Source organism: Hyaena hyaena, unplaced genomic scaffold, assembly GCF_003009895.1.
Source record: "Hyaena hyaena isolate Hyena2069 unplaced genomic scaffold, ASM300989v1 scaffold_351, whole genome shotgun sequence".
Classification (NCBI taxonomy): domain Eukaryota; kingdom Metazoa; phylum Chordata; class Mammalia; order Carnivora; family Hyaenidae; genus Hyaena; species Hyaena hyaena.
The window spans coordinates 778,983-792,425 of record NW_024080983.1 but is presented as its reverse complement, the minus strand read 5'-3'; positions in this window follow the sequence as shown (position 1 = coordinate 792,425).

Here is a 13,443-nt window from a genome sequence, read left to right as displayed (position 1 = left end):
AAAGAGAAGAAGATTGAGCATAAATATTAGAAACCATTAAATACAGTTAGACCCTGTACTAGTCACAGGGTTGGTTTTTTTTGTTTTGTTTTGTTTTGTTTTGCATTTTGTATTTTTTTAATTTGAGAAACCATTTGAAAACTGTTGTATTTAATCTCCCCTTGAGGGAAACAAGGATGGAATCTAAATTAAAAAAAAAAAAACACCCAACTAACCATGAAACTGTAACTTGGACCAATTTACTGAGTGCTAATTGATTTGAAAATGTGTTTAGAGATTTCAGATTTTCAAAAATAATTACCAGCTTGGGAAGTGCCATTTCAACCAACGGTTAGAACTACCTAAGTGGGAACATAAAATTTCCATTGATAACATTTTAAGAACTTGTTTCAAAACATAGTTTTGGGAACATATTTGAACATCCTGTGCAAGTTAGATGCTTGGATCCTGTGTGAGAAGAGTTAAAAGGCTAAATATTCTCTCAGGGTGAGTATCCACTGTGATCTTGGAGTACATACACTAAAATAGAAGAGAATGACTATAATTAGTTGCTGGGTTATTATAAATTAACTTGTCATTTAAGTCACTAATCTTTATATTCAAGGTATATGTAAAGACTTGGTCATGTTAGAAAGAATATATTTCTGGGGCTCCTGGGTACCTCAGTTGGTTGCGAGTCCAACTTTGGCTCAGGTCATGATCTCATCATTCATGGGTTCAAGCCCCACGTCGGGCTCTGTGCTGACAGCTCAGAGCCTGGAGCCTGCTTCCGATTCTGTGTCTCCCTCTCTCTCTCTCTGCCTTTCCCCTGCTTGTTCTTTGTGTGTGTCTCTCTCTCAAAAATATTTAAAAAATTTTTAGAAATATATATTTCTGAATCCTAACCTAGATTTCCAACTGTATGCTTGATATCCTCATTTGAATATCTGATAACAACCTGAATTTATTTATTTATTTATTATTATTTTTTAATGTTTTATTTATTTCTGAGAGAGAGACAGTGTGAGCAGGGGAGGGACAGAGAGAGAGGGAGACACAGAATCTGAAACAGGCTCCAGGCTCTGAGCGGTCAGCACAGAGCCTGACACGGGGCTCGAACCCACGAACCGTGAGATTGTGACCTGAACCGAAGTTGGATGCTTAACCGACTGACCCACCCAGGCGCACCAACCTGAATTTAATATGTACCAAACCACACTCTTCACATTACATTCCATGTCAACTCCTCCAACCATCTTTGCCATCTTAATTAATAACAACTTCAGTCCTCAGGTCAAAATATCTTACCATATTCTTGACCTCTTTTTCATAGCCCATATATTGTCCATTAATAAATCTTATCACCTCTATTCCTGCAATATATTGTAGATTTGACTACTTCTTCTTTAAAATGTTTTTATTTATTTATTTTTGAGAGACAAAGACAGAACATGAGCAGGGGAGGGGCAGAGAGAGAGAGAGAGACAAAGAATCTGAAGCAGGCTCCAGACTCTGAACTGTCAGCACAGAGCCTGATGTGGGGCTCGAACCCACAAGCTGTGAGATCATGACCTGAGCCGAAGTCAAATGCTTAACTCACCAAGCCACCCAGATGCCCCTAGAGTTGACTGCTTGTAACTATTCCCACTGCCATTGACTTGGTTTAAACCACCACCCTCTCCCTGGATTATTGTAATAACCTCTTAACTGGTCTCCCTATTTCTTTGCCTCCCTGTAGTCCAGTCTCAAATTAGGATGTCAATCAGCTCATGGCACTACTCTGTTTAAAAACCTCCCATGATGTCCCAGCTCCTTCAGAATATAACCCATAGTCTTCACCAAGACCTAAAAGGCTCTGCATCATCTGGTTCCCTTTCCTCCCTCACTTCTCTGACTTCATCTTCAATAACACTCCTGTCTCTTTTCACTTCCGCCACATTGATCTCTTGGCTACATTCTATTTCAGACATTTGGTTTTGTATTTTTAAAATTATTTCTATTGTCCTGACTTGAAATTATAAATTCTTTTTCTAACTTCTTTAGCATATTCACTTTCCATTTTCATTATTAATGCAAGAGCCACATTAGCTGCATCTAACAGGTTTGGTGATTTGGTATTTGGTCTTTTCAGTATTATCTACTTTTACATATTTTCTAATTTCCATCATAATTTGTTTCTGACATGTTTTTAAATTTCCAAATGTATGTTTTAACGTTGTCTTTTAATAACATTGGTATTTGGAATGCATTGTGGTCAGAAAGTTAACTTTTATAAATGCTTCACATATGCCTGCAAATAATGAATTTCCTAATGTGGGAGTAGAGGATTAAGTTTGTAAATTGTGTTGCTTATACCATTATCAGTCCATTTGTGCTTAGCGTGATTACCCATGTATTGGGATTTTCTATTTTATTTTCTATCCTGTCATCGTACAACTTTTCCTTGATTATTTTCTTTACTTCTTTGTCTTTATTTAACTGTTGTTTTATTTCTCTCGTTTCACTTTTTCTCCCTATGTTTCAACAAAGTTTTACATTTTTAATTTTAATTTAATTTAATTTTAATTCTATATAGTCAAAACACAGCGCTATGTTAGTTTCAGGTGTACAATATAGTGATCCATCAATTCTCTATATTACTCAGTGCACATCATGATATGTATACTATATTTTCATTAAAATTTTTTTTTGTTGAGACAGAGAGAGAAAGAGAGAGAACATTAGCAGGAGAGGGGCTGGAGAAGAGGGAGAGAGAGAATCCCAAACAGGGCCTGTGCTAGCACAGAGCCCTATGTAGGGCCTGAACCCATGACCCTGGGGTCATGACCTGAGCCAAATCAAGAGTCAGATGCTTAACCAACTGAATCACCCAGGCGCCCCCAGTAGGTGTATTCTTAATCCCCTTCCCCTATTTCCCCCACTCCCCCCCACCTCCCCTGTGGTAACCATCAGTTTGTTTTCTAGAGTTAAAAGTCTATTTCCTGATTTCTCTCTCTCTCTCTCTCTCTCTTTTTTCCTCCCTCTGCTTGTTTGTTTTGTTTCTTAAATCCCACATACGAATGAAATCATATGGTATTTGTCCTTCTCGGACTGCCTTATTTCACTTAGCATTATACTCCCTAGCTCCATCCATGTTGTGCAGATGGGCAAGATCTCATTTTTTATGGCTAAATAATATTGTGTTGCATGTATATACGACATCTTTATCCATTCATCGATCAATAAACACTTGGGCTGCTTCCATAACTTGGCTATTATAAATAATGCTGCTATAAACATAGGGGTACATGTAACCATTTGATTAGTATTTTCATATTCTTTGGGTAAATACCCAGTAGTGCGATTACTAGGTCCTATGGTATTTCTAATTTTAATTTGTTGAGGAGCCTCCATACCCTTTTCCACAGTGGCTTCCCTAGCTTGCATTCCCACCAACAGGGCACGAGGGTTCCCTTTTCTGCACATTCACACCAACACTTGGTATTTTTTGTGTTTTTTATTTTAGCTGTTCTGACAGGTGTGAGGTGAGGTGATAGCTCATTGTGTTTTTTTAAACGTTTATTTATTTTTATGTTTTATGTCTTTATTTTATTTTGAGAGACAGAGACAGAGAGTGAGTGGGGGAGGGGCAGAGAGAGAGAGGGAGATACAGAATCCGAAGCAGGCTCCAGGCTCTGAGCTGTCATCACAGAGCCCGATGCAGGACTCGAACCCGTAGACTGTGAGATCATGACCTGAACCAAGGTTGGACGCTTAATGGACTGAGCCACCCAGGCATCCCATTAAATGTTTATTTATTTATTTAGAGAGAATGTGTGCATGTGCACTTGCATGCAGGGGGGCGGTGGCGCAGAGAGAGAGGGAGAGAGAGAATCCCAAGCAGGCTCCATGCAGTCAGTGCAGAGCCTGATGGCGGGGCTGGATCTCACAAACCATGAGATCATGACCTGAGCCGAAATCAAGTGACTGATGCTTAACTAATACTTAACTAACTGACTGAGCCACCCAGGTGCCCCTCAGTGTGGTTTTGACTTGATACGGCTGAATAACCTTACTCATTTGCAATCTTGCCATTTGCAACAACATGGATGGAACTTGAGGGCATTATGTTAAGTGAAATAAATTAGACAGAGAAAGACAAATACTGCATGATCTCTCTTATTAAAAATAAACCGAAACAAAGTACGCTCCTGTCTGTTGGAACTTTAGACCTGGTGCAAACAACATCTCTCTACCTTCTGGGTATGGAGTAACGAATGGGGTACTGTCTAATACTCATCTTCTTAGACTTTTTCCCCCATGAGCTCTATGTTATTTCTGCACCAAGTGATGTTTGGAGTATATGTCCGTGAACTCTTTGCATGACAAAAGTCAAAGAAGGGAAAACATAATTTCACAAGGCAAAGTGATTGTTTAGTTGAAAGTAGTCTTTGTTTTGCTAATTGAAGATCTTCTGGATTTAGTGAAGCTCAGGCACAAACATATGAATGATTCCTGGATCTTTTTATTGAGGCTACATAGTACAGCTATATGCTCACTGGCTGTTTTTCCATTCACTCTAAGTAGTTTTTCTAGAAGCCCTTGCTCTGCTTCTTTTTTTCTGAAGTCTTAAGTATTTGCTATCATACTCTCTCCAGGCTCAGGGAAACCAATTCCATATGTACATGGTCAAAATTCAGTGAAAATTTCCTTTTTTACAACTAAAAAATGTTTAATATTTCAGCTATGATTTTACATCCCCCAAACAGGACATTATTTTTTATACTAACAATTTCTGTTTAGATTTACACACATGGTTAATATTTTCTTTGATAACCATTCCTCTTGCATCTTACACTTAACTTTTGAGATCATAATTTTCCATTCTTGAAGTGCTAGGTGTTTCTTAAATGGGACTCAAAAAACTTTCCAGGATTTTAATTGTATCCATAGATGAAATGGGGGAGAAGCAATATCTTCCTAGTATTGAGTCTTCCACATCTTGACATCCTGTCATTCCTGACATTATTTGTATCTTTTCCTTCTTCCTCAACAAGTCTTTCCAGAGGTTGGTTATTTTAGCAATTTCAAAGTAGGATCTTTCAGTTTGATCGTCTCTATTTTTTAAGTTTGTTCTCTCTTTCACTGATATTGGTTCCTTTATTATTTCTCTTCTATTCTCATTGGGTTTACTTTGCTATTCTTTTCTTTTTCTTTTTTTAAAGTTTATTTATTTTGAGAGAGACAGAGACAGAGACAGAGACAGAGAGGTGGGAAGAGGCAGAGAGAGAGAGAGAGAAAGAGAGAGAGAGAGACAGAGGGAGAGAGAATCCCAAGCAGGTCTGCATGATCAGCACAGAGCCTGACGCAGGGCTCAATCTCATGAACTAGGGATGATGACCTGAGCAGAAATCAAGAGTCAGATGCTTAACCGTCTGAGCCACCCAGGCAGCCCACATCTCGCTATTTGTTTCTCATATATAAGATGAAGACTCACATAATATTGCTGATTTTCAGCTGTTCACTTATAAGTATTTAAAATTATAAGTATTTCTTTGATGACTGCTTTAGCTGCATTCTACATGTTTTAATACATCTGATTTGCATTATCATTTATGGTAAAATACTATCTAAATGCAGTTATTATCTTTTTGTTAATGAGTTATTTAGATGTGCACTGTTTAAATTTTAAAACATATGGGAACTTTATAGTTACTCTTTTGTTATTCATTTCTAGCCTAATTGGTCAGAGAATCTTATTTGTATGTTTTTATTCTCTATATTTGTTGAGATCTGCTTTAAGGACAAAATAAATATAATTTATATGGTAGGGGTTTTTTGGCCTTCATCTTATGTAATATCGATATTATTGGATTTCTTTTGATTAGAATTTAGTGTATATCATATCCCACCGTTTTCCTTTCAATGTTTATTTTGTCATCCATACACTTAAAATTATACAGGGTAGAGGCCCCTGGGTGGCTCAGTCGGTTGAGCATCCAAACTCTTGATTTCTGCTCAGGTCATGATCTCACGGTTCATGGGACTGAGCCCTGCGTTGCTTGGGATTCTTTCTCTCCGTCTCTCTCCGACTCTCCCCTGCTTGTGCTCTCTCTCTAAATATAAATAAATAAACATTAAAAAATAACAAAATTACACAGGGTCATACTCTTTTGGGGTACAGTTCTATGGGTTCCGAGAAATGTATACACTTATGTAAGCACGACCATGCTCATGATACAGAACAGTTCCATCACTTCTGCAAACCCTCCCATGCTGCTCTTCTGTAGGAGCCCATCCCGACTCCCAGCCCAGGGAGACAGACCACTGGGTTATTATCTATGTCTACATATAAAGTCATAGAAATAGAATCATATAGCATATATAATTTTTCCATCTTCACATGATAATGCATCTGATATTTATCCATACTGTTGTATGTATTCATGGTATATTCCTGTGTATTGCTGAGTAATAATACATGATATAATACATGATAAGCATATACCATAGTTCACTTTATCCATTCACTTACTACAAGCTGTTGAAAGTTTTTAATGATGATGTATGATGCTGCCTTAAACTTTCCCTTAGAGGTTTCTGAGTGAACATAAACGATTATTTTTCTTGTGTAATATCTAGGCGTAGGACTGCTGTTCCATATGGTGAGTGTAGGTTTGACTTTATTAGAAACGGCCAAATCGTCTTCCCAAGCGTTTGTACGATGTTGCCGTTCCCACCAGCAATTCCCGTACGAACGCTCCCGTTTCCACGCATCCTTGCCATCGCTTATTATTTTCCTATTTGTCAGAAGCATGAAATGTTTACATTTTAGAGTAGTATGTTTATCAAACCTAAGAAACTCACGCTGGTATATCACTCTTAACTAAACTCCAGATTTATTTGCATTTCACCAGCTTTTAAATTTATGTTTTCTTTCTGTCCTGGGGCCCAGTCCAGGACACCGCATTGTATTTAGCTGTTATGTCGCCCCAGTCTCCCCTGGTCTGTGCCAGTTTCCATCTTTTTCTGTTTGTTTTATGACCTTGCCATCTTGAAGAATAGTGATTATCTAGTAAAATGTCCCCCTGTTTATGTATGTCGGATGTTTTTCACCTGATTATATGGGACTTACGTGGATGTTAATTTTCATCATTTGGTTAAGGTAGGTTTTTTTTTTTTTCTTTTTTTTTTTTTTCAGGTTTCTCCACTACAGTTACTATAGGTTCCCTTTGCTTACTTCATCCTAGGAAGTCAGTCACGAAGTCTATTTTTCTGATATCATATAGTAACTCCTTTCTTCTCTTATTATTATTTGTGTGATATATCTTTTTCTTCGTCTTTTGACCTATTTATTTATATTAAAAATGGGTTTTTAATCAATAGCATATAGTCTATGTTTTAATCTTAAATATCAATCTCTCTTATATTTACTGTAACTACATTTACCATGGTTACAAATAATGGTGGAGTTACCTCTATCCTTTTGTTGCTGTTTGTTTGCTTGGTTTTCTGCTCCTTTGTTTCTCCTTTTCTCATCTTCGTTTTGGATGAATGTGCTTTTTAGAAAATGTACCTTATTTTTTAGAATAATTTTAGATTTACAGAAAAAAGAAGACAGTGCAAAGTGTGCTCGTATACTCCATACCCACTTTCCTCTATTACTAACAGCCTACAGTAATGTGATACATGTGGCAATTAATGAACCAGTATTTTCTAAAATTTTTTTGAAAGAGAGAGAGAAAGAGAGACAGAGTGTGAGCAGGGGAGGGGCAGAGAGAGAGGGAGACATAGAATCCGAAGCGAGCTCCAGGCTCTGAGCCGTCAGAGGGGCTCAAACTGACATGGGGCTCGAACCCATGAACTGTGAGATCATGACCTGAGCCAAAGATGGAGGCTTAATGGACTGAGCTACCCAGGTGCCCCTTAATGAATCAGTATTGATACATTGCCATTAACTAAATTCACACTTTATTCAGACTTCCTTAATGTTTATCTAATGTCATTTTTCTGTTCCAGGATTTCACTTAGAATACCACATGCTTTTAGTTGTTACGTCTTCTTAAGCTCCACTTGGCTGTGACAATTTCTCAGACTTTCCTAGTTTTTGATGACTTTGACAATTTGGAGGAGTACTCATCAGGTATTTTGTAGAATGCCCCTCTATTGGGATTTGTTGACTGTTTTTCTCGTGATTAAAATGACCTTATGGTTTGTGTGTGTGTGTGTGTGGGAGGAATGCCTCAGAGGTAAAATGTCATTCATCACATCATATAATGTTTTACCATGATTTATAGCAGTTCATATTGACTTTCATAATCTGGCTAGGTAGTGTTTGTCAGTTTCTCTTCTGTAAAATTACTCCTTACCGCTCCCACACCCCTACCCAGCCCTGCCAAGCTTCTCTCTTTTCCATTCTGTCTTTTTAGGAAGCGAGTCACGATGTGCACCCTACATTTAAGGAGTGGAGAGCTACGCATCCTATCTTTGAGGATAGAGTATCTATGGATATTATTTAGAATACTTGAATGTTTTGCATTTTATTTTAAGTGTGTGTGTGTGTGTGTGTGTTCGCTATGTCCCTGAATTATTTTTAAAGTAATTCCACTGGCTATTGCTGTATACATATCTAACCTTTTCCACTTTCCTTAGAGTTACAATTTTACCACTAGAAGTAAAATGTGGAGGGCTTTTAAAAAATCTAGGCCCCTTACCTTCTCCCTTTATGCTGTAGTTATCATATGTATTATAAATCCATACATAGAACACTCCCCTACACAATGTTCTAATGTTATGTTTAACATTCATACATATTTCACAGAAATTAAAGAATTTTAGTTCTTAAAATATTTACTTAGATATTCACAATTTTTCTTGCCATTCTTTCCTCTTTTCTCTTACTGGTCTTTCCAAGTTTCCGTCTGGTACCATTTCCTTTAAGCAAGAAGAGTTTTCAGAGTAAGTGTACTAGTAACAAATTCTCTTCACTCTCCTTTGTATGAGAATGTCTTTAATTTGCCTTAAGTCCTGATGGGTATTTTCATTGGATCTATAATTATAGATTGACAGTTCATTCCCTTCTGCAGCATAAAGCTATTTTCAACTGTCTTTTGTTTTCCATACATTTTGAAGTAAGAATCTATGACCATTCTTATTAATGATACAACTTGAAAACCAAAGAGAGAAACTGGAATTAGGAATAAAATTAAGAGAGTCTTAGAGATATTTGGGAAAATGTAAAGTTATGGCCTTAGAATTCTATAAGGAGAAGAAAAAAATATTGAAGTGGAAGAGAATAACGAAGAAACAATGACTCCAAAATCCCCAAAATTATCAAATGGATTAATTTACAGATTCAAGAATCTCAAACCTCAAACAGGATAAACTTAAAACCATGCTCTGATGCATTATAATTACATTCTTGAAAATCAAACATGAAAGAAAAAAATATTATGGGCAGCTTGAAAAAGTCACATTTTATATAGTTTCACAAATGTGTATATATATATATGCAACTGTTATGTAGTTTTCCATTACCACGTAATATGTTGCTATTTTTATGTATTCAATATTTGCTTATACTTTCCATATATTTACTATTTTCTATGCCTTTTTATTTCTTCTTGCAATTTAGAGCTTCCGTATGTGATCCTTTTTTGTAAAAACTGATAGTCTGTTTCTTTAAAATGCCCAGGAAAAAAGCAATTTTAGTGGTTAGTTTATCTTTTTAGGTCCCTGCCTTCACTAAGATTTTATTTTGATAATTTGTTACTATCTTTTCACATCCTCAGCCCTATGAGAAGATTTTTTTTTTTGACTGGTGTTTTTAATAGTTTTCAGCAGGACAAACGAGAGAATAACTATCTCTCTCTATCTCTAACTCATGCCTGGAGTATGAGAATCAGAAGTAAAATTTTTTGATTATAAGCCAACCTACATAGTTTACTTTGAAAAAATGCCTTGCATTTTTGTGTGTCTATTTTTGAGAGTCAGGGTGGGACTTTGACATAAGTCTTCTGCCATATTACTGGGAGTCTCTGAAGCAACTTTTAAAAAGTTTATTAAAAGGTTTAGAATAAACTAAATGGGAAAACATAGTAATATGTTTTATAACAGAAGTGGAGACTCTAGTATTCCATGATCGTTAATATGTCTATCTAATCGTCTCATAATTTAATATGCCTCACCATTTAAGGTTGTCATTTTTTCTCTTATTTTTGCATGTTTTTAACCCTTGAAGGTGACTGTGTTTTATCACTGTGGTGACTGTACCACAGAGTATATGATACATGCATGACATATTTTAATCTATGTGAAATTTTGGTTATTGACACTAAAACTAAATGGCCATAAATTTCTGTACTTTCAACTTTCTGAAATACTTTGTCCTATTTAAAAAATCTTGGGCTGTATCAAAAATATCTATGAATTATTTATGATGATAATTGGGGAGTTGCTTCTGAATATAAAGTGAATATAAGACTTTATGTAGAATGTACTGAATTCTAACTGAGTGTGTGTCTTTTATGAATTGGTTCTTGGTAGCCATGCCTAGATTATAGAAGTAACTTTATTTGTGGTTTCTAGTCTGGGGTTATAAAATGGAACCATTCTCTAAGTAATTCTTGTTATTAATTAAGTTGCATTAACATTTTTTAAATGTTTATTCTTTTATTTTGAGAGAGAGAGACAGGGACAGAGCATGAGTGGGGAAGGGGCAGAAAGAGAGGGAGACATAGAATTGGAAGCAGGCTCTGAGCTGTCAGTACAGAGCCCGATGTGGGGCTTGACCCACGAACCAGGAGATCATGACCTGAACTGAAGTTAGACGCTTAACTGACTGAGCTACCCAGGCACCCCAATTAAATTGCATTTTTGACATTCAAAACTAGTTTTGTGGAATTATGATGGTTTAAAATTTAGGCAATGGATATGTGAATACTTCTGAAATCGGTGGTTCATTTATCATCCTGACTGAGATGAAGGAATTGCCTAGTGACACGACTAAAAACAATATTTCAATGACAAATACCAATGAAATAGTATAAGCTCTTTTTTGAATACTAGGTACCTTAAATTTCTTATTTTACTGGAGCTCTTCTCTGTCTTTGAATGGAGGAAGTCAGTGGTGGTTGGGATGTCTTCATCTTTTTAGATAGTTGATGCTATGTTGAGATGATATTGGCAGGAAGGATCATCTGGACCAGTACCTTTAAAACCAATTCCAATTTCAAGCTGTTAATGGCCAATTTTGAATGTGGCATATTACAGTAGTTAAGCTGAAAACGAAAAAAGAGATAAATGCATCTCTTAAAAAGAGACTTTAAAGTTGATCGAAAGTACTCAGATTAAAGAACTTTGTAAAGTTAAACTGGAACTCAGTACATGAGCATGTATGACTTTATTATCAGTAAAATTAAGCTGTTTCTACTCTCTTTTTTGTAGTTTCCAAAACAAAGCATAGTTAATATACCTTCTAGACTGATAATAGCATTCAAATATGAATGTAAGAGTGGCCAAGAAGTGAAGGACATGGGAAAATATATAAACAGGCCTCTTTTTATAGAGACATGTATTTTTTAAATTATTTTATTTTATTAAAAATATTTTAATGTTTTTTACAAATAGTTTATTGTCAAGTTGGTTTCCATATAACACCCAGTGCTCATCCCCACAAGTGCCCTCCTCCATGCCCATCCCCCCTCCCCCCCACATCCATCAGTCCTCAGTTTGTTCTCAGCATTCAAGAGTCTCTCATGGTTTGTCTTAGAGACATGTATTTTGAAAGACACACATAATTGGTAGGAAAATGATGGGTCATATTTACCTGAAGAGAAACGTTATGCTGATATAGGAGGTTTTATTAAGTACAAGTTTATACACTATATTTGATTGTGTGTTATATAAAATAAACAGGAAGGTATCCTCATATGTTTGTATATTTGGAAATGCTTTGTGAATTAACATACTAGAAATAAATGCAGTGAATTAGTGGGATTAGGTGAATGTGACCAGGTAATAAATACTCCACGTTGGTCAGCAAGATTCATAGAGATGCAGGCAGTCTAAACAGGAAGAGTATGTATAGATTTTGCATTTGGGGGGCTCCCCCAGAAGTGAGCTGAGATGCCTTGTGACCAAATTACTAGGAATCTAATGAAGTTGAGCAAGGATCTTTGTTAAAAACAGACTGACTGTGGGGCGCCTGGGTGGCTCAGTCAGTTAAGCATCCGACTTTGGCTCAGGTCATGATCTTGCAGTTCTTGAGTTCGAGCCCTGCATTGGGCTCTCTGCTGTCAGCACTGAGCCTGCTTCTTATCCACTGTTCCCCCATCTCTCTGCCACTCCCCCACTCACTCTCTATCAAAAATAAATAAGTAAACTTAAAAAAAGCCAGACTGACTGCAAGTACTACTCTTGATTGCTCTGGTTCCTGCGATTTTTCCTCATGCTTATGACATTACAAGGGACTAACCTGCATGTTAATAAAGTGAATAGAATTTAGGGTTAGAACAGCAAATGCTGTTGCTTCATCTGCCAGAAGGAAGATGCGTGGTAGAATTTGGGAGGACTTTGTACAAATAATATGGGGAGAAAGGATTCAGTTGTGAGCTCCAGAATAGTTTTGCCCTACCTTCTGGTTTTTCTCTCTTACGAATGTGAGCCTTTTATCTGCTGGCATCATACTGAGGAGGCAACCCTGAAATGAGAGGTAGAAGAATTCATTGTCTAGAGAGATTTTCCACCAAAAGGCTTGGGTTCCTAAGTCTGCTGCTACAGTAGCCTTCTCTAATCTCTTGCGGTTAAAGGGGGCTGAGCCTGTCCAAAGTAGGAACAATATGGAGTTTAGAGAGTGTCCTGATTGCATGTTGACTGAGTTAGTAGGATTGACGAAAATGAGGAGAGAGACTGAATTAGTCAAGATAGACTGTGACCATGTACTCACAATTCCCCATTACTTGACCAAATGTTTGTCAGGCTTCTCTCCTCCACACAGGTCCTTGAACTTTGGTTTTGTCCCTGCTTAAGCCAGCTCTAACATACAGACATCCTCCCTTATAGCTCATTCCATGAACTGGCTAACTACAGAAAAAAAAAAAAATTTGTTGTTGTTGACGTGCCTGGATTTTTCCAACTTCTCACCCCCACCATTTGCCTCCCTCCCCCAATAAAGTTCTTACTAGCCTTCTTACCCCTTCCTATTTTTTTTTAAAATCTTTCACTGTTGGATTTTGAGACACTTGCAGATCCTGAGGTCAGCATGTTCTATTTATTGCAATCATCTTTCTGAAGAGTCTTTCCTTATGCAAGTTCAGATTTGTTGTTATTTGACAGCTATTACAAAGAATCCCTACATTTCAATGGCTTAATACAGACAAGTTTCTTTTTCTTCACACTACAGACCAAGATCTGTTTTATGCAGTCTTTCAGGGACCCAGGTTCTTTCAATCTAACTGTTCCATTGTTTTTTAGGGCTTTGGAGTC